Genomic DNA, 22763 nt, shown 5'->3' on the forward strand with positions numbered 1-22763 from the left:
AACTGAAAGATGCTTATGTCTTATAAAATAAAATGATTTCTGCAATGCAGTTAGACAGTTTTTAATGTGTTAGAAGTTATATGCACAAAAACATATGTTAGGACTTCAATTCTCAAGATTGTCAGTTTACAGGTTTCTGAGACCAGTAATGTTAAAATAGTGCTTCTGTTCAAATGAAGTGAAATCTAGCCCAAATCTGCTAAAAAGCTTGTCTCTCTATGAGAGAAAGCTGCTTCATTCAATATTCAGTGCAAATCTTGCTAAACTGAAAGATGCTTATGCCTTATGAAATACAATGTTTTTGCAATGCTGTAAGACAGTTTTTAATGTGTTAGAAGTTATATGCACAAAAACTTATGTTAGGACTTCAATGCTCAAGATTGTCAGTTTACAGGTTTCTGAGACCAGTAATGTTAAAATAGTGCTTCTGTTCAAATGAAGTGAAATGTAGCCCAAATCTGCTCAAAAGCTTGTCTCTCTATGAGAGAAAGCTGCTTTATACAATATTCAGTGCAAATCTTGCCAAACTGAAAGATGCTTATGCCTTATGAAATACAATGTTTTTGCAATGCTGTAAGACAGTTTTTAATGTGTTAGAAGTTATATGCACAAAAACTTATGTTAGGACATCAATGCTCAAGATTGTCAGTTTACAGGTTTCTGAGACCAGTAATGTTAAAATAGTGCTTCTGTTCAAATGAAGTGAAATCTAGCCCAAATCTGCTCAAAAGCTTGTCTCTCTATGAGAGAAAGCTGCTTCATTCAATATTCAGTGCAAATCTTGCCAAACTGAAAGATGCTCATGTCTTATGAAATACAATGTTTTTGCAATGCTGTAAGACAGTTTTTAATGTGTTAGAAGTTATATGCACAAAAACTTATTTTAGGACTTCAATTCTCAAGATTGTCAGTTTACAGGTTTCTGAGACCAGTTATGTTGAAATAGTGCTTCTGTTCAAATGAAGTGAAATCTAGCCCAAATACGCTCAAAAGCTTGTCTCTCTATGAGAGAAAGCTGCTTTATTCAATATTCAGTGCAAATATTGCCAAACTGAAAGATGCTTATGTCTTATGAAATAAAATGATTTCTGTAATGCAGTGAGACAGTTTTTAATTTTTTAGAAGTTATATGCACAAAAACATATGTTAGGACTTCAATGCTCAAGATTGTCAGTTTACAGGTTTCTGAGACCAGTAATGTTAAAATAGTGCTTCTGTTCAAATGAAGTGAAATCTAGCCCAAATCTATTCAAAAGCTTGTCTCTCTATGAGAGAAAGCTGCTTCATTCAATATTCAGTGCAAATCTTGCCAAACTGAAAGATGCTTATGCCTTATGAAATACAATGTTTTTGCAATGCTGTAAGACAGTTTTTAATGTGTTAGAAGTTATATGCACAAAAACATATGTTAGGACTTCAATGCTCAAGATTGTCAGTTTACAGGTTTCTGAGACCAGTAATGTTAAAATAGTGCTTCTGTTCAAATGAAGTGAAATCTAGCCCAAATCTGCTCAAAAGCTTGTCTCTCTATGAGAGAAAGCTGCTTCATTCAATATTCAGTGCAAATCTTGCCAAACTGAAAGATGCTTATGTCTTATGAAATAAAATTATTTCTGCAATGCAGTGAGACAGTTTTTAATGTGTTAGAAGTTATATGCACAAAAACTTATGTTAGGACTTCAATGCTCAAGATTGTCAGCTTACAGGTTTCTGAGACCAGTAATGTTAAATTAGTGCTTCTGTTCAAATGAAGTGAAATCTAGCCCAAATCTGCTCAAAAGCTTGTCTCTCTAAGAGAGAAAGCTGCTTCATTCAATATTCAGTGCAAATCTTGCCGAACTGAAAGATGCTTATGTCCTATGAAATACAATGTTTTTGCAATGCTGTAAGACAGTTTTTAATGTGTTAGAAGTTATATGCACAAAAACATATGTTAGGACATCAATGCTCAAGATTGTCAGTTTACAGGTTTCTGAGACCAGTAATGTTAAAATAGTGCTTCTGTTCAAATGAAGTGAAATCTAGCCCAAATCTGCTCAAAAGCTTGTCTCTCTATGAGAGAAAGCTGCTTCATTCATTATACAGTGCAAATCTTGCCAAACTGAAAGATGCTTATGCCTTATGAAATACAATGTTTTTGCAATGCTGTAAGACAGTTTTTAATGTGTTAGAAGTTATATGCACAAAAACTTATGTAAGGACTTCAATTCTCAAGATTGTCAGTTTACAGGTTTCTGAGACCAGTTATTTTGAAATAGTGCTTCTGTTCAAATGAAGTGAAATCTAGTCCAAATCTGCTCAAAAGCTTGTCTCTTTATGAGAGAAAGCTGCTTCATTCAATATTCAGTGCAAATCTTGCCAAACTGAAAGATGCTTATGTCTAATGAAATAAAATGATTTCTGCAATGCAGTGAGACAGTTTTTAATGTGTTAGAAGTTATATGCACAAAAACATATGTTAGGACATCAATGCTCAAGATTGTCAGTTTACAGGTTTCTGAGACCAGTAATGTTAAAATAGTGCTTCTGTTCAAATGAAGTGAAATGTAGCCCAAATCTGCTCAAAAGCTTGTCTGTCTATGAGAGAAAGCTGTTTCATTCAATATTCAGTGCAAATCTTGCTAAACTGAAAGATGCTTATGCCTTATGAAATACAATGTTTTTGCAATGCTGTAAGACAGTTTTTAATGTGTTAGAAGTTATATGCACAAAAACTTATATTAGGACCTAAATGCTCAAGATTGTCAGTTTACAGGTTTCTGAGACCAGTCATGTTAAAATAGTGCTTCTGGTCAAATGAAGTGAAATCTAGCCCAAATCTGCTCAAAAGCTTGTCTCTCTATGAGAGAAAGCTGCTTCATTCAATATTCAGTGCAAATCTTGCTAAACTGAAAGATGCTTATGCCTTATGAAATACAATGTTTTTGCAATGATTTAAGACAGTTTTTAATGTGTTAGAGGTTATATGCACAAAAACTTATGTTAGGACATCAATGCTCAAGATTGTCAGTTTACAGGTTTCTGAGACCAGTCATGTTAAAATAGTGCTTCTGTTCAAATGAAGTGAAATCTAGCCCAAATCTGCTCAAAAGCTTGTCTCTCTATGAGAGAAAGCTGCTTCATTCAATATAAAGTGCAAATCTTGCCAAACTGAAAGATGCTCATGCCTTATGAAATACAATGTTTTTGCAATGCTGTAAGACAGTTTTTAATGTGTTAGAAGTTATATGCACAAAAACTTATGTAAGGACTTCAATGCTCAAGATTGTCAGATTACAGGTTTCTGAGACCAGTAATGTTAAAATAGTGCTTCTGGTCAAATGAAGTGAAATCTAGCCCAAATCTGCTCAAAAGCTTGTCTCTCTGTGAGAGAAAGCTGCTTCATTCAATATTCAGTGCAAATCTTGCTAAACTGAAAGATGCTTATGCCTTATGAAATACAATGTTTTTGCAATGCTGTAAGAGAGTTTTTAATGTGTTAGAAGTTATATGCACAAAAACTTATGTTAGGACTTCAATACTCAAGATCGTCAGTTTACAGGTTTCTGAGACCAGTTATGTTGAAATAGTGCTTCTGTTCAAATGAAGTGAAATCTAGCCCAAATCTGCTCAAAAGCTTGTCTCTCTATGAGAGAAAGCTGCTTTATTCAATATTCAGTGCAAATCTTGCCAAACTGAAAGATGCTTATGTCTTATGAAATAAAATGATTTCTGGAATGCAGTGAGAGAGTTTTTAATGTGTTAGAAAGTTATATGCACAAAAACATATGTTTAGGACATCAATGCTCAAGATTGTCAGTTTACAGGTTTCTGAGACCAGTAATGTTAAAATAGTGCTTCTGGTCAAATGAAGTGAAATCTAGCCCAAATCTGCTCAAAAGCTTGTCTCTCTATGAGAGAAAGCTGCTTTATTCAATATTCAGTGCAAATCTTGCCAAACTGAAAGATGCTTATGTCTTATGAAATAAAATGATTTCTGGAATGCAGTGAGAGAGTTTTTAATGTGTTAGAAAGTTATATGCACAAAAACATATGTTTAGGACATCAATGCTCAAGATTGTCAGTTTACAGGTTTCTGAGACCAGTAATGTTAAAATAGTGCTTCTGTTCAAATGAAGTGAAATGTAGCCCAAATCTGCTCAAAAGCTTGTCTCTCTATGAGAGAAAGCTGCTTTATACAATATTCAGTGCAAATCTTGCTAAACTGAAAGATGCTTATGCCTTATGAAATACAATGTTTTTGCAATGCTGTAAGACAGTTTTTAATGTGTTAGAAGTTATATGCACAAAAACTTATGTTAGGACATCAATGCTCAAGATTGTCAGTTTAAAGGTTTCTGAGACCAGTAATGTTGAAATAGTGCTTCTGTTCAAATGAAGTGAAATCTAGCCCAAATCTGCTCAAAAGCTTCTTTTTCTATGAGAGAAAGCTGCTTCATTCAATATTAGGTGCAAATCTTGCCAAACTGAAATATGCTTATGCTTTATGAAATACAATGTTTTTGCAATGCTGTAAAGACAGTTTTTAATCTGTCAGACGTTATATGCACAAAAACTTATGTTAGGACTTAAATGCTCAAGATTGTCAGTTTACAGGTTTCTGAGACCAGTAATGTTAAAATAGTGCTTCTGTTCAAATGAAGTGAAATCTAGCCCAAATCTGCTCAAAAGCTTGTCTCTCTATGAGAGAAAGCTGCTTCATTCAATATTCAGTGCAAATCTTGCCAAACTGAAAGATGCTTATGCCTTATGAAATACAATGATTTCTGCAATGCAGTGAGACAGTTTTTAATGTGTTAAAAGTTATATGCACAAAAACATATTTTAGGACTTCAATGCTCAAGATTGTCAGTTTACAGGTTTCTGAGACCAGTAATGTTAAAATAGTGCTTCTGGTCAAATGAAGTGAAATCTAGCCCAAATCTGCTCAAAAGCTTGTCTCTCTATGAGAGAAAGCTGCTTCATTCGATAATCAGTGCAAATCTTGCTAAACTGAAAGATGCTTATGCCTTATGAAATACAATGTTTTTGCAATGCTGTAAGACAGTTTTTAATGTGTTAGAAGTTATATGCAAAAAAACTTATGTTAGGACTTAAATGCTCAAGATTGTCAGTTTACAGGTTTCTGAGACCAGTTATGTTAAAATAGTGCTTCTGTTCAAATGAAGTGAAATCTAGCCCAAATCTGCAATATAAGGCATAATGCCTTATGCCTTAAATTGTTTAAAGCGCTATATAAATAAAGGTGACATTATGAAATACAATGTTTTTGCAATGCTGTAAGAGAGTTTTTAATGTGTTAGAAGTTAAATGCACAAAAACTTATGTTAGGACTTCAATGCTCAAGATTGTCAGTTTACAGGTTTCTGAGACGAGTAATGTTAAAATAGTGCTTCTGTTCAAATTAAGTGAAATCTAGCCCAAATCTGCTCAAAAGCTTGTCTCTCTATGAGAGAAAGCGGCTTCATTCAATATTCTGTGCAAATCTTGCCAAACTAAAAGATGCTTATGAAATACAATGTTTTTGCAATGCTGTAAGACAGTTTTTAATGTGTTAGAAGTTATATGCAAAACATCTTATGTTAGGACTTCAATGCTCAAGATTGTCAGTTTACAGGTTTCTGAGACCAGTAATGTTAAAATAGTGCTTCTGGTCAAATGAAGTGAAATCTAACCCAAATCTGCTCAACAGCTTGTCTCTCTATGAGAGAAAGCTGCTTCATTCAATATTCAGTGCAAATCTTGCTAAACTTAAAGATGCTTATGCCTTATGAAATACAATGTTTTTGCAATGCTGTAAAACAGTTTTTAATGTGTTTGAAGTTATATGCACAAAAACATATGTTAGGACTTCAATGCTCAAGATTGCCAGTTTACAGGTTTCTGAGACCAGTAATGTTGAAATAGTGCTTCTGTTCAAATGAAGTGAAATCTAGCCCAAATCTGCTCATAAGCTTGTCTCTCTATGAGAGAAACCTGCTTTATTCAATATTAAGTGCAAATCTTGCCAAACTGAAAGATACTTATGCCCTATGAAATACAATGTTTTTGCAATGCAGTTAGACAGTTTTTAATGTGTTAGAAGTTATATGCACAAAAACTTATGTTAGGACTTCAATTCTCAAGATTGTCAGTTTACAGGTTTCTGAGACCAGTAATGTTAAAATAGTGCTTCTGTTCAAATGAAGTGAAATCTAGCCCAAATCTGCTAAAAAGCTTGTCTCTCTATGAGAGAAAGCTGCTTCATTCAATATTCAGTGCAAATCTTGCTAAACTGAAAGATGCTTATGCCTTATGAAATACAATGTTTTTGCAATGCTGTAAGACAGTTTTTAATGTGTTAGAAGTTATATGCACAAAAACATATGTTAGGACTTCAATGCTCAAGATTGTCAGTTTACAGGTTTCTGAGACCAGTAATGTTAAAATAGTGCTTCTGTTCCAATGAAGTGAAATGTAGCCCAAATCTGCTCAAAAGCTTGTCTCTCTATGAGAGAAAGCTGCTTTATACAATATTCAGTGCAAATCTTGCCAAACTGAAAGATGCTTATGCCTTATGAAATACAATGTTTTTGCAATGCTGTAAGACAGTTTTTAATGTGTTAGAAGTTATATGCACAAAAACTTATGTTAGGACATCAATGCTCAAGATTGTCAGTTTACAGGTTTCTGAGACCAGTAATGTTAAAATAGTGCTTCTTTTCAAATGAAGTGAAATCTAGCCCAAATCTGCTCAAAAGCTTGTCTCTCTATGAGAGAAAGCTGCTTCATTCAATATTCAGTGCAAATCTCGCTAAACTGAAAGATGCTTATGCCTTATGAAATACAATGTTTTTGCAATGCTCTAAGACAGTTTTTAATGTGTTAGAAGTTATATGCACAAAAACTTATGTTAGGACTTCAATACTCAAGATTGTCAGTTTACAGTTTTCTGAGACCAGTTATGTTGAAATAGTGCTTCTGTTCAAATGAAGTGAAATCTAGCCCAAATCTGCTCAAAAGCTTGTCTCTCTATGAGAGAAAGCTGCTTTATTCAATATTCAGTGCAAATCTTGCCAAACTGAAAGATGCTTATGTCTTATGAAATAAAATGATTTCTGCAATGCAGTTAGACAGTTTTTAATGTGTTAGAAGTTATATGCACAAAAACTTATGTTAGGACTTCAATGCTCAAGATTCTCAGTTTACAGGTTTCTGAGACCAGTAATGTTAAAATAGTGCTTCTGTTCAAATGAAGTGAAATGTAGCCCAAATCTGCTCAAAAGCTTGTCTCTCTATGAGAGAAAGCTGCTTTATACAATATTCAGTGCAAATCTTGCCAAACTGAAAGATGCTTATGCCTTATGAAATACAATGTTTTTGCAATGCTGTAAGACAGTTTTTAATGTGTTAGAAGTTATATGCACAAAAACTTATGTTAGGACATCAATGCTCAAGATTGTCAGTTTACAGGTTTCTGAGACCAGTAATGTTAAAATAGTGCTTCTGTTCAAATGAAGTGAAATCTAGCCCAAATCTGCTCAAAAGCTTGTCTCTCTATGAGAGAAAGCTGCTTCATTCAATATTCAGTGCAAATCTTGCCAAACTGAAAGATGCTTATGTCTTATGAAATACAATGTTTTTGCAATGCTGTAAGACAGTTTTTAATGTGTTAGAAGTTATATGCACAAAAACTTATTTTAGGACTTCAATTCTCAAGATTGTCAGTTTACAGGTTTCTGAGACCAGTTATGTTGAAATAGTGCTTCTGGTCAAATGAAGTGAAATCTAGCCCAAATACGCTCAAAAGCTTGTCTCTCTATGAGAGAAAGCTGCTTTATTCAATATTCAGTGCAAATATTGCCAAACTGAAAGATGCTTATGTCTTATGAAATAAAATGATTTCTGTAATGCAGTGAGACAGTTTTTAATTTTTTAGAAGTTATATGCACAAAAACATATGTTAGGACTTCAATGCTCAAGATTGTCAGTTTACAGGTTTCTGAGACCAGTAATGTTAAAATAGTGCTTCTGTTCAAATGAAGTGAAATCTAGCCCAAATCTATTCAAAAGCTTGTCTCTCTATGAGAGAAAGCTGCTTCATTCAATATTCAGTGCAAATCTTGCCAAACTGAAAGATGCTTATGCCTTATGAAATACAATGTTTTTGCAATGCTGTAAGACAATTTTTAATGTGTTAGAAGTTATATGCACAAAAACATATGTTAGGACTTCAATGCTCAAGATTGTCAGTTTACAGGTTTCTGAGACCAGTAATGTTAAAATATTGCTTCTGTTTAAATGAAGTGAAATCTAGCCCAAATCTGCTCAAAAGCTTGTCTCTCTATGAGAGAAAGCTGCTTTATTCAATATTCAGTGCAAATCTTGCCAAACTGAAAGATGCTTATGTCTTATGAAATAAAATGATTTCTGTAATGCAGTGAGACAGTTTTTAATGTGTTAGAAGTTATATGCACAAAAACATATGTTAGGACTTCAATGCTCAAGATTGTCAGTTTACAGGTTTCTGAGACCAGTAATGTTAAAATAGTGCTTCTGTTCAAATCTAGCCCAAATCTGCTCAAAAGCTTGTCTCGCTATGAGAGAAAGCTGCTGTATTCAATATGCAGTGCAAATCTTGCCAAACTGAAAGATGCTTATGTCTTATGAAATAAAGTTATTTCTGCAATGCAGTGAGAGAGTTTTTAATGTGTTAGAAGTTATATGCACAAAAACATATGTTAGGACTTCAATGCTCAAGATTGTCAGTTTACAGGTTTCTGAGACCAGTAATGTTGAAATAGTGCTTTTGTTCAAATGAAGTGAAATCTAGCCCAAATCTGCTCAAAAGCTTGTCTCTCTATGAGAGAAAGCTGCTGTATTCAATATTCAGTGCAAATCTTGCTAAACTTAAAGATGCTTATGCCTTATGAAATACAATGTTTTTGCAATGCTGTAAAACAGTTTTTAATGTGTTTGAAGTTGTATGCACAAAAACATATGTTAGGACTTCAATGCTCAAGATTGCCAGTTTACAGGTTTCTGAGACCAGTAATGTTGAAATAGTGCTTCTAATCAAATGAAGTGAAATCTAGCCCAAATCTGCTCATAAGCTTGTCTCTCTATGAGAGAAACCTGCTTTATTCAATATTAAGTGCAAATCTTGCCAAACTGAAAGATACTTATGCCCTATGAAATACAATGTTTTTGCAATGCTGTAAGACAGTTTTTAATGTGTTAGAAGTTATATGCACAAAAACTTATGTTAGGACATCAATGCTCAAGATTGTCAGTTTACAGGTTTCTGAGACAAGTAATGTTAAAATAGTGCTTCTGGTCAAATGAAGTGAAATCTAGCCCAAATCTGCTCAAAAGCTTGTCTCTCTTATGAGAGAAAGCTGCTTCATTCAATATTCAGTGCAAATCTTGCTAAACTGAAAGATGCTTATGCCTTATGAAATACAATGTTTTTGCAATGCTGTAAGACAGTTTTTAATGTTTTAGAAGTTATATGCACAACAACTTATGTTAGGACTTCAATACTCAAGATTGTCAGTTTACAGGTTTCTGAGACCAGTTATGTTGAAATAGTGCTTCTGTTCAAATGAAGTGAAATCTAGCCCAAATCTGCTCAAAAGCTTGTCTCTCTATTAGAGAAAGCTGCTTTATTCAATATTCAGTGCAAATCTTGCCAAACTGAAAGATGCTTATGTCTTATGAAATAAAATGATTTCTGCAATGCAGTGAGAGAGTTTTTAATGTGTTAGAAGTTATATGCACAAAAACATATGTTAGTAAATCAATGCTCAAGATTGTCAGTTTACAGGTTTCTGAGACCAGTAATGTTAAAATAGTGCTTCTGGTCAAATGAAGTGAAATCTAGCCCAAATCTGCTCAAAAGCTTGTCTCTCTATGAGAGAAAGCTGCTTCATTCAATATTCAGTGCAAATCTTGCTAAACTGAAAGATGCTTATGCCTTATGAAATACAATGTTTTTGCAATGCTGTAAGACAGTTTTTAATGTCTTAGAAGTTATATGCACAAAAACTTATGTTAGGACTTCAATGCTCAAGATTGTCAGTTTACAGGTTTCTGAGACCAGTTATGTTGAAATAGTGCTTCTGGTCAAATGAAGTGAAATCTAGCCCAAATCTGCTCAAAAGCTTGTCTCTCTATGAGAGAAAGCTGCTTTATTCAATATTCAGTGCAAATCTTGCCAAACTGAAAGATGCTTATGTCTTATAAAATAAAATGATTTCTGCAATGCAGTTAGACAGTTTTTAATGTGTTAGAAGTTATATGCACAAAAACATATGTTAGGACTTCAATTCTCAAGATTGTCAGTTTACAGGTTTCTGAGACCAGTAATGTTAAAATAGTGCTTCTGTTCAAATGAAGTGAAATCTAGCCCAAATCTGCTAAAAAGCTTGTCTCTCTATGAGAGAAAGCTGCTTCATTCAATATTCAGTGCAAATCTTGCTAAACTGAAAGATGCTTATGCCTTATGAAATACAATGTTTTTGCAATGCTGTAAGACAGTTTTTAATGTGTTAGAAGTTATATGCACAAAAACTTATGTTAGGACTTCAATGCTCAAGATTGTCAGTTTACAGGTTTCTGAGACCAGTAATGTTAAAATAGTGCTTCTGTTCAAATGAAGTGAAATGTAGCCCAAATCTGCTCAAAAGCTTGTCTCTCTATGAGAGAAAGCTGCTTTATACAATATTCAGTGCAAATCTTGCCAAACTGAAAGATGCTTATGCCTTATGAAATACAATGTTTTTGCAATGCTGTAAGACAGTTTTTAATGTGTTAGAAGTTATATGCACAAAAACTTATGTTAGGACATCAATGCTCAAGATTGTCAGTTTACAGGTTTCTGAGACCAGTAATGTTAAAATAGTGCTTCTGTTCAAATGAAGTGAAATCTAGCCCAAATCTGCTCAAAAGCTTGTCTCTCTATGAGAGAAAGCTGCTTCATTCAATATTCAGTGCAAATCTTGCCAAACTGAAAGATGCTCATGTCTTATGAAATACAATGTTTTTGCAATGCTGTAAGACAGTTTTTAATGTGTTAGAAGTTATATGCACAAAAACTTATTTTAGGACTTCAATTCTCAAGATTGTCAGTTTACAGGTTTCTGAGACCAGTTATGTTGAAATAGTGCTTCTGTTCAAATGAAGTGAAATCTAGCCCAAATACGCTCAAAAGCTTGTCTCTCTATGAGAGAAAGCTGCTTTATTCAATATTCAGTGCAAATATTGCCAAACTGAAAGATGCTTATGTCTTATGAAATAAAATGATTTCTGTAATGCAGTGAGACAGTTTTTAATTTTTTAGAAGTTATATGCACAAAAACATATGTTAGGACTTCAATGCTCAAGATTGTCAGTTTACAGGTTTCTGAGACCAGTAATGTTAAAATAGTGCTTCTGTTCAAATGAAGTGAAATCTAGCCCAAATCTATTCAAAAGCTTGTCTCTCTATGAGAGAAAGCTGCTTCATTCAATATTCAGTGCAAATCTTGCCAAACTGAAAGATGCTTATGCCTTATGAAATACAATGTTTTTGCAATGCTGTAAGACAGTTTTTAATGTGTTAGAAGTTATATGCACAAAAACATATGTTAGGACTTCAATGCTCAAGATTGTCAGTTTACAGGTTTCTGAGACCAGTAATGTTAAAATAGTGCTTCTGTTCAAATGAAGTGAAATCTAGCCCAAATCTGCTCAAAAGCTTGTCTCTCTATGAGAGAAAGCTGCTTCATTCAATATTCAGTGCAAATCTTGCCAAACTGAAAGATGCTTATGTCTTATGAAATAAAATTATTTCTGCAATGCAGTGAGACAGTTTTTAATGTGTTAGAAGTTATATGCACAAAAACTTATGTTAGGACTTCAATGCTCAAGATTGTCAGCTTACAGGTTTCTGAGACCAGTAATGTTAAATTAGTGCTTCTGTTCAAATGAAGTGAAATCTAGCCCAAATCTGCTCAAAAGCTTGTCTCTCTAAGAGAGAAAGCTGCTTCATTCAATATTCAGTGCAAATCTTGCCGAACTGAAAGATGCTTATGTCCTATGAAATACAATGTTTTTGCAATGCTGTAAGACAGTTTTTAATGTGTTAGAAGTTATATGCACAAAAACATATGTTAGGACATCAATGCTCAAGATTGTCAGTTTACAGGTTTCTGAGACCAGTAATGTTAAAATAGTGCTTCTGTTCAAATGAAGTGAAATCTAGCCCAAATCTGCTCAAAAGCTTGTCTCTCTATGAGAGAAAGCTGCTTCATTCATTATACAGTGCAAATCTTGCCAAACTGAAAGATGCTTATGCCTTATGAAATACAATGTTTTTGCAATGCTGTAAGACAGTTTTTAATGTGTTAGAAGTTATATGCACAAAAACTTATGTAAGGACTTCAATTCTCAAGATTGTCAGTTTACAGGTTTCTGAGACCAGTTATTTTGAAATAGTGCTTCTGTTCAAATGAAGTGAAATCTAGTCCAAATCTGCTCAAAAGCTTGTCTCTTTATGAGAGAAAGCTGCTTCATTCAATATTCAGTGCAAATCTTGCCAAACTGAAAGATGCTTATGTCTAATGAAATAAAATGATTTCTGCAATGCAGTGAGACAGTTTTTAATGTGTTAGAAGTTATATGCACAAAAACATATGTTAGGACATCAATGCTCAAGATTGTCAGTTTACAGGTTTCTGAGACCAGTAATGTTAAAATAGTGCTTCTGTTCAAATGAAGTGAAATGTAGCCCAAATCTGCTCAAAAGCTTGTCTGTCTATGAGAGAAAGCTGTTTCATTCAATATTCAGTGCAAATCTTGCTAAACTGAAAGATGCTTATGCCTTATGAAATACAATGTTTTTGCAATGCTGTAAGACAGTTTTTAATGTGTTAGAAGTTATATGCACAAAAACTTATATTAGGACCTAAATGCTCAAGATTGTCAGTTTACAGGTTTCTGAGACCAGTCATGTTAAAATAGTGCTTCTGGTCAAATGAAGTGAAATCTAGCCCAAATCTGCTCAAAAGCTTGTCTCTCTATGAGAGAAAGCTGCTTCATTCAATATTCAGTGCAAATCTTGCTAAACTGAAAGATGCTTATGCCTTATGAAATACAATGTTTTTGCAATGATTTAAGACAGTTTTTAATGTGTTAGAGGTTATATGCACAAAAACTTATGTTAGGACATCAATGCTCAAGATTGTCAGTTTACAGGTTTCTGAGACCAGTCATGTTAAAATAGTGCTTCTGTTCAAATGAAGTGAAATCTAGCCCAAATCTGCTCAAAAGCTTGTCTCTCTATGAGAGAAAGCTGCTTCATTCAATATAAAGTGCAAATCTTGCCAAACTGAAAGATGCTCATGCCTTATGAAATACAATGTTTTTGCAATGCTGTAAGACAGTTTTTAATGTGTTAGAAGTTATATGCACAAAAACTTATGTAAGGACTTCAATGCTCAAGATTGTCAGATTACAGGTTTCTGAGACCAGTAATGTTAAAATAGTGCTTCTGGTCAAATGAAGTGAAATCTAGCCCAAATCTGCTCAAAAGCTTGTCTCTCTGTGAGAGAAAGCTGCTTCATTCAATATTCAGTGCAAATCTTGCTAAACTGAAAGATGCTTATGCCTTATGAAATACAATGTTTTTGCAATGCTGTAAGAGAGTTTTTAATGTGTTAGAAGTTATATGCACAAAAACTTATGTTAGGACTTCAATACTCAAGATCGTCAGTTTACAGGTTTCTGAGACCAGTAATGTTAAAATAGTGCTTCTGGTCAAATGAAGTGAAATCTAGCCCAAATCTGCTCAAAAGCTTGTCTCTCTATGAGAGAAAGCTGCTTCATTCAATATTCAGTGCAAATCTTGCTAAACTGAAAGATGCTTATGCCTTATGAAATACAATGTTTTTGCAATGCTGTAAGACAGTTTTTAATGTGTTAGAAGTTATATGCACAAAAACTTATGTTAGGACATCAATGCTCAAGATTGTCAGTTTACAGGTTTCTGAGACCAGTTATGTTGAAATAGTGCTTCTGTTCAAATGAAGTGAAATCTAGCCCAAATCTGCTCAAAACCTTGTCTCTCTATGAGAAAAAGCTGCTTTATTCAATATTCAGTGCAAATCTTGCCAAACTGAAAGATGCTTCTGTCTTATTAAATAAAATGATTTCTGCAATGCAGTGAGACAGTTTTTAATGTGTTAGAAGTTATATGCACAAAAACATATGTTAGGACATCAATGCTCAAGGTTGTCAGTTTACAGGTTTCTGAGACCAGTAATGTTAAAATAGTGCTTCTCTTCAAATGAAGTGAAACCATACCAAATCTGCTCAAAAGCTTGTCTCTCTATGAGAGAAAGCTGCTTCATTCAATATTCAGTGCAAATCTTGCTAAACTGAAAGATGCTTATGCCTTATGAAATACAATGTTTTTGCAATGCTGTAAGACAGTTTTTAATGTGTTAGAAGTTATATGCACCAAAACTTATGTTAGGACATCAATGCTCAAGATTGTCAGTTTACAGGTTTCTGAGACCAGTTATGTTGAAATAGTGCTTCTGTTCAAATGAAGTGAAATCTAGCCCAAATCTGCTCAAAAGCTTGTCTCTCTATGAGAGAAAGCTGCTTTATTCAATATTCAGTGCAAATCTTGCCAAACTGAAAGATGCTTATGTCTTATGAAATAAAATGGTTTCTGCAATGCAGTGAGACAGTTTTTAATGTGTTAGAAGTTATATGCACAAAAACTTATGTTAGGACTTCAATGCTCAAGATTGTCAGTTTACAGGTTTCTGAGACCAGTCATGTTAAAATAGTGCTTCTGGTCAAATGAAGTGAAATCTAGCCCAAATCTGCTCAAAAGCTTGTCTCTCTATGAGAGAAAGCTGCTTCATTCAATATTCAGTGCAAATCTTGCTAAACTGAAAGATGCTTATGCCTTATGAAATACAATGTTTTTGCAATGATTTAAGACAGTTTTTAATGTGTTAGAAGTTATATGCACAAAAACTTATGTTAGGACATCAATGCTCAAGATTGTCAGTTTACAGGTTTCTGAGACCAGTCATGTTAAAATAGTGCTTCTGTTCAAATGAAGTGAAATCTAGCCCAAATCTGCTCAAAAGCTTGTCTCTCTATGAGAGAAAGCTGCTTCATTCAATATAAAGTGCAAATCTTGCCAAACTGAAAGATGCTTATGCCTTATGAAATACAATGTTTTTGCAATGCTGTAAGACAGTTTTTAATGTGTTAGAAGTTATATGCACAAAAACTTATGTAAGGACTTCAATGCTCAAGATTGTCAGTTTACAGGTTTCTGAGACCAGTAATGTTAAAATAGTGCTTCTCTTCAAATGAAGTGAAACCATACCAAATCTGCTCAAAAGCTTGTCTCTCTATGAGAGAAAGCTGCTTCATTCAATATTCAGTGCAAATCTTGCTAAACTGAAAGATGCTTATGCCTTATGAAATACAATGTTTTTGCAATGCTGTAAGACAGTTTTTAATGTGTTAGAAGTTATATGCACCAAAACTTATGTTAGGACATCAATGCTCAAGATTGTCAGTTTACAGGTTTCTGAGACCAGTTATGTTGAAATAGTGCTTCTGTTCAAATGAAGTGAAATCTAGCCCAAATCTGCTCAAAAGCTTGTCTCTCTATGAGAGAAAGCTGCTTTATTCAATATTCAGTGCAAATCTTGCCAAACTGAAAGATGCTTATGTCTTATGAAATAAAATGGTTTCTGCAATGCAGTGAGACAGTTTTTAATGTGTTAGAAGTTATATGCACAAAAACTTATGTTAGGACTTCAATGCTCAAGATTGTCAGTTTACAGGTTTCTGAGACCAGTCATGTTAAAATAGTGCTTCTGGTCAAATGAAGTGAAATCTAGCCCAAATCTGCTCAAAAGCTTGTCTCTCTATGAGAGAAAGCTGCTTCATTCAATATTCAGTGCAAATCTTGCTAAACTGAAAGATGCTTATGCCTTATGAAATACAATGTTTTTGCAATGATTTAAGACAGTTTTTAATGTGTTAGAAGTTATATGCACAAAAACTTATGTTAGGACATCAATGCTCAAGATTGTCAGTTTACAGGTTTCTGAGACCAGTCATGTTAAAATAGTGCTTCTGTTCAAATGAAGTGAAATCTAGCCCAAATCTGCTCAAAAGCTTGTCTCTCTATGAGAGAAAGCTGCTTCATTCAATATAAAGTGCAAATCTTGCCAAACTGAAAGATGCTTATGCCTTATGAAATACAATGTTTTTGCAATGCTGTAAGACAGTTTTTAATGTGTTAGAAGTTATATGCACAAAAACTTATGTAAGGACTTCAATGCTCAAGATTGTCAGTTTACAGGTTTCTGAGACCAGTAATGTTAAAATAGTGCTTCTCTTCAAATGAAGTGAAACCATACCAAATCTGCTCAAAAGCTTGTCTCTCTATGAGAGAAAGCTGCTTCATTCAATATTCAGTGCAAATCTTGCTAAACTGAAAGATGCTTATGCCTTATGAAATACAATGTTTTTGCAATGCTGTAAGACAGTTTTTAATGTGTTAGAAGTTATATGCACCAAAACTTATGTTAGGACATCAATGCTCAAGATTGTCAGTTTACAGGTTTCTGAGACCAGTTATGTTGAAATAGTGCTTCTGTTCAAATGAAGTGAAATCTAGCCCAAATCTGCTCAAAAGCTTGTCTCTCTATGAGAGAAAGCTGCTTTATTCAATATTCAGTGCAAATCTTGCCAAACTGAAAGATGCTTATGTCTTATGAAATAAAATGGTTTCTGCAATGCAGTGAGACAGTTTTTAATGTGTTAGAAGTTATATGCACAAAAACTTATGTTAGGACTTCAATGCTCAAGATTGTCAGTTTACAGGTTTCTGAGACCAGTCATGTTAAAATAGTGCTTCTGGTCAAATGAAGTGAAATCTAGCCCAAATCTGCTCAAAAGCTTGTCTCTCTATGAGAGAAAGCTGCTTCATTCAATATTCAGTGCAAATCTTGCTAAACTGAAAGATGCTTATGCCTTATGAAATACAATGTTTTTGCAATGATTTAAGACAGTTTTTAATGTGTTAGAAGTTATATGCACAAAAACTTATGTTAGGACATCAATGCTCAAGATTGTCAGTTTACAGGTTTCTGAGACCAGTCATGTTAAAATAGTGCTTCTGTTCAAATGAAGTGAAATCTAGCCCAAATCTGCTCAAAAGCTTGTCTCTCTATGAGAGAAAGCTGCTTCATTCAATATAAAGTGCAAATCTTGCCAAACTGAAAGATGCTTATGCCTTATGAAATACAATGTTTTTGCAATGCTGTAAGACAGTTTTTAATGTGTTAGAAGTTATATGCACAAAAACTTATGTAAGGACTTCAATGCTCAAGATTGTCAGTTTACAGGTTTCTGAGACCAGTAATGTTAAAATAGTGCTTCTGGTCAAATGAAGTGAAATCTAGCCCAAATCTGCTCAAAAGCTTGTCTCTCTGTGAGAGAAAGCTGCTTCATTCAATATTCAGTGCAAATCTTGCTAAACTGAAAGATGCTTATGCCTTATGAAATACAATGTTTTTGCAATGCTGTAAGACAGTTTTTAATGTGTTAGAAGTTATATGCACAAAAACTTGTGTTAAGACTTTAATACTCAAGATCGTCAGTTTACAGGTTTCTGAGACCAGTTATGTTGAAATAGTGCTTCTGTTCAAATGAAGTGAAATCTAGCCAAAATCTGCTCAAAAGCTTGTCTCTCTATGAGAGAAAGCTGCTTTATTCAATATTCAGTGCAAATCTTGCCAAACTGAAAGATGCTTATGTCTTATGAAATAAAATGATTTCTGGAATGCAGTGAGAGAGTTTTTAATGTGTTAGAAAGTTATATGCACAAAAACATATGTTTAGGACATCAATGCTCAAGATTGTCAGTTTACAGGTTTCTGAGACCAGTAATGTTAAAATAGTGCTTCTGGTCAAATGAAGTGAAATCTAGCCCAAATCTGCTCAAAAGCTTGTCTCTCTATGAGAGAAAGCTGCTTCATTCAATATTCAGTGCAAATCTTGCTAAACTGAAAGATGCTTATGCCTTATGAAATACAATGTTTTTGCAATGCTGTAAGACAGTTTTTAATGTGTTAGAAGTTATATGCACAAAAACTTATGTTAGGACATCAATGCTCAAGATTGTCAGTTTACAGGTTTCTGAGACCAGTTATGTTGAAATAGTGCTTCTGTTCAAATGAAGTGAAATCTAGCCCAAATCTGCTCAAAACCTTGTCTCTCTATGAGAAAAAGCTGCTTTATTCAATATTCAGTGCAAATCTTGCCAAACTGAAAAATGCTTATGTCTTATGAAATAAAATGATTTCTGAAATGCAGTGAGACAGTTTTTAATGTGTTAGAAGTTATATGCACAAAAACATATGTTAGGACATCAATGCTCAAGATTGTCAGTTTACAGGTTTCTGAGACCAGTAATGTTAAAATAGTGCTTCTGTTCAAATGAAGTGAAACCATACCAAATCTGCTCAAAAGCTTGTCTCTCTATGAGAGAAAGCTGCTTCATTCAATATTCAGTGCAAATCTTGCTAAACTGAAAGATGCTTATGCCTTATGAAATACAATGTTTTTGCAATGCTGTAAGACAGTTTTTAATGTGTTAGAAGTTATATGCACCAAAACTTATGTTAGGACATCAATGCTCAAGATTGTCAGTTTACAGGTTTCTGAGACCAGTTATGTTGAAATAGTGCTTCTGTTCAAATGAAGTGAAATCTAGCCCAAATCTGCTCAAAAGCTTGTCTCTCTATGAGAGAAAGCTGCTTTATTCAATATTCAGTGCAAATCTTGCCAAACTGAAAGATGCTTATGTCTTATGAAATAATATGGTTTCTGCAATGCAGTGAGACAGTTTTTAATGTGTTAGAAGTTATATGCACAAAAACTTATGTTAGGACTTCAATGCTCAAGATTGTCAGTTTACAGGTTTCTGAGACCAGTCATGTTAAAATAGTGCTTCTGGTCAAATGAAGTGAAATCTAGCCCAAATCTGCTCAAAAGCTTGTCTCTCTATGAGAGAAAGCTGCTTCATTCAATATAAAGTGCAAATCTTGCCAAACTGAAAGATGCTCATGCCTTATGAAATACAATGTTTTTGCAATGCTGTAAGACAGTTTTTAATGTGTTAGAAGTTATATGCACAAAAACTTATGTAAGGACTTCAATGCTCAAGATTGTCAGATTACAGGTTTCTGAGACCAGTAATGTTAAAATAGTGCTTCTGGTCAAATGAAGTGAAATCTAGCCCAAATCTGCTCAAAAGCTTGTCTCTCTGTGAGAGAAAGCTGCTTCATTCAATATTCAGTGCAAATCTTGCTAAACTGAAAGATGCTTATGCCTTATGAAATACAATGTTTTTGCAATGCTGTAAGACAGTTTTTAATGTGTTAGAAGTTATATGCACAAAAACTTATGTTAGGACTTCAATACTCAAGATCGTCAGTTTACAGGTTTCTGAAACCAGTTATGTTGAAATAGTGCTTCTGTTCAAATGAAGTGAAATCTAGCCCAAATCTGCTCAAAAGCTTGTCTCTCTATGAGAGAAAGCTGCTTTATTCAATATTCAGTGCAAATCTTGCCAAACTGAAAGATGCTTATGTCTTATGAAATAAAATGATTTCTGGAATGCAGTGAGAGAGTTTTTAATGTGTTAGAAAGTTATATGCACAAAAACATATGTTTAGGACATCAATGCTCAAGATTGTCAGTTTAAAGGTTTCTGAGACCAGTAATGTTAAAATAGTGCTTCTGGTCAAATGAAGTGAAATCTAGCCCAAATCTGCTCAAAAGCTTGTCTCTCTATGAGAGAAAGCTGCTTCATTCAATATTCAGTGCAAATCTTGCTAAACTGAAAGATGCTTATGCCTTATGAAATACAATGTTTTTGCAATGCTGTAAGACAGTTTTTAATGTGTTAGAAGTTATATGCACAAAAACTTATGTTAGGACATCAATGCTCAAGATTGTCAGTTTACAGGTTTCTGAGACCAGTTATGTTGAAATAGTGCTTCTGTTCAAATGAAGTGAAATCTAGCCCAAATCTGCTCAAAACCTTGTCTCTCTATGAGAAAAAGCTGCTTTATTCAATATTCAGTGCAAATCTTGCCAAACTGAAAGATGCTTATGTCTTATTAAATAAAATGATTTCTGCAATGCAGTGAGACAGTTTTTAATGTGTTAGAAGTTATATGCACAAAAACATATGTTAGGACATCAATGCTCAAGGTTGTCAGTTTACAGGTTTCTGAGACCAGTAATGTTAAAATAGTGCTTCTCTTCAAATGAAGTGAAACCATACCAAATCTGCTCAAAAGCTTGTCTCTCTATGAGAGAAAGCTGCTTCATTCAATATTCAGTGCAAATCTTGCTAAACTGAAAGATGCTTATGCCTTATGAAATACAATGTTTTTGCAATGCTGTAAGACAGTTTTTAATGTGTTAGAAATTATATGCACCAAAACTTATGTTAGGACATCAATGCTCAAGATTGTCAGTTTACAGGTTTCTGAGACCAGTTATGTTGAAATAGTGCTTCTGTTCAAATGAAGTGAAATCTAGCCCAAATCTGCTCAAAAGCTTGTCTCTCTATGAGAGAAAGCTGCTTTATTCAATATTCAGTGCAAATCTTGCCAAACTGAAAGATGCTTATGTCTTATGAAATAAAATGGTTTCTGCAATGCAGTGAGACAGTTTTTAATGTGTTAGAAGTTATATGCACAAAAACTTATGTTAGGACTTCAATGCTCAAGATTGTCAGTTTACAGGTTTCTGAGACCAGTCATGTTAAAATAGTGCTTCTGGTCAAATGAAGTGAAATCTAGCCCAAATCTGCTCAAAAGCTTGTCTCTCTATGAGAGAAAGCTGCTTCATTCAATTTTCAGTGCAAATCTTGCTAAACTGAAAGATGCTTATGCCTTATGAAATACAATGTTTTTGCAATGATTTAAGACAGTTTTTAATGTGTTAGAAGTTATATGCACAAAAACTTATGTTAGGACATCAATGCTCAAGATTGTCAGTTTACAGGTTTCTGAGACCAGTCATGTTAAAATAGTGCTTCTGGTCAAATGAAGTGAAATCTAGCCCAAATCTGCTCAAAAGCTTGTCTCTCTATGAGAGAAAGCTGCTTCATTCAATATTCAGTGCAAATCTTGCTAAACTGAAAGATGCTTATGCCTTATGAAATACAATGTTTTTGCAATGCTGTAAGACAGTTTTTAATGTGTTAGAAGTTATATGCACCAAAACTTATGTTAGGACATCAATGCTCAAGATTGTCAGTTTACAGGTTTCTGAGACCAGTTATGTTGAAATAGTGCTTCTGTTCAAATGAAGTGAAATCTAGCCCAAATCTGCTCAAAAGCTTGTCTCTCTATGAGAGAAAGCTGCTTTATTCAATATTCAGTGCAAATCTTGCCAAACTGAAAGATGCTTATGTCTTATGAAATAAAATGGTTTCTGCAATGCAGTGAGACAGTTTTTAATGTGTTAGAAGTTATATGCACAAAAACGTCTCAGGTTACGAATGTAACCATGGTTCCCTGAGAGGGAACGAGACACTGCGTCCTCTGAGGGGACACTATGGGGAACACCTCGTCGTGACCCGTGTCTGAAGCATACTTTGAAAAACGCCAACGTGTTGGCCGGCGACAGCCTCTGACGTCACTACCAGCGCGACTATAAATACGCGCCCGTAGGACCCGTCACTATCTTCTTCGTGAAGCTTGCGTCCGAAGCATGGCAGGGAGCTAGAGGACGCAGTGTCTCGTTCCCTCTCAGGGAACCATGGTTACATTCGTAACCTGAGACGTTCCCTTTCAAGGGAACTTCGAACTGCGTCCTCTGAGGGGACACTATGGGGAACAGTATACCCACGCCGCCATGCTGAGGGGAGTGCAGACCAGAATCATGGCAAACACTAAGTACCAACTCTACCGCTTTTCTCTTCACCGGGAGTCGCCCCTGGGACGGTCTGACGGCTGCCTTATGACATTATCCCTTACGGCCAAAGGCCTAAGCTACATACCCAACTTATCCTGTAGGGCCTTGGCCCGGGGTAGAGCTAAAGGCTTGGAATCACGGAGATTCCTTTAAAGGGATACGGCTAAGAGCCTGGCACTTTCCTCTACCAAGTCTTTGCCTGTCACACAGGGGCTACTGCTAGCTTTCGCAAAAACCTGCCGAAAGGGCTGTCCCTACAGCACTCTAGTAGCGGCGCCCTGTTCTAGATAGGTATCCAAGGATACCTAGGTGGAGTGGTGCCCAAGATGAACGGGGCTTAAACCAACTCAAGAAAAGGGCACGAAGCAGCAGCGCGAAGCCCTTACCATCTAGGGATTTTAGAAAGAACGCAGAGACTAGCGTGCGAACTTACCACAATGTGGATTTTAGAAAGTGCGCAAAGACTCCCGTGCACACTTACCATAACATGGATTTAAAATACTGTTCTAAGGAGGGGTTCTCGTGGGACTCTGTCAGAGCAGCTCGTAGAAGAATGGCCCGGGAGCAGAGCAATTGGAGGCCTCAGCCCCTGCCTCAGCAGGATGCCTGCTCTCACAGAGCGTCTCAAACAGTATGTGGTACTGGAGCGCTCTGAAGAACCGGGAATCAGTCTCCCAAGAGAGGAAGACTCCGAGCTCCGAGCAGCATGCTCATAGGTGACCCTTTCAGAAAAGGGGGGTGCTGCTGAACTACCCGAGAATTGC

The sequence above is a fragment of the Carassius carassius genome, chromosome 5 (genome assembly GCF_963082965.1).
Source record: "Carassius carassius chromosome 5, fCarCar2.1, whole genome shotgun sequence".
NCBI lineage: Eukaryota > Metazoa > Chordata > Actinopteri > Cypriniformes > Cyprinidae > Carassius > Carassius carassius.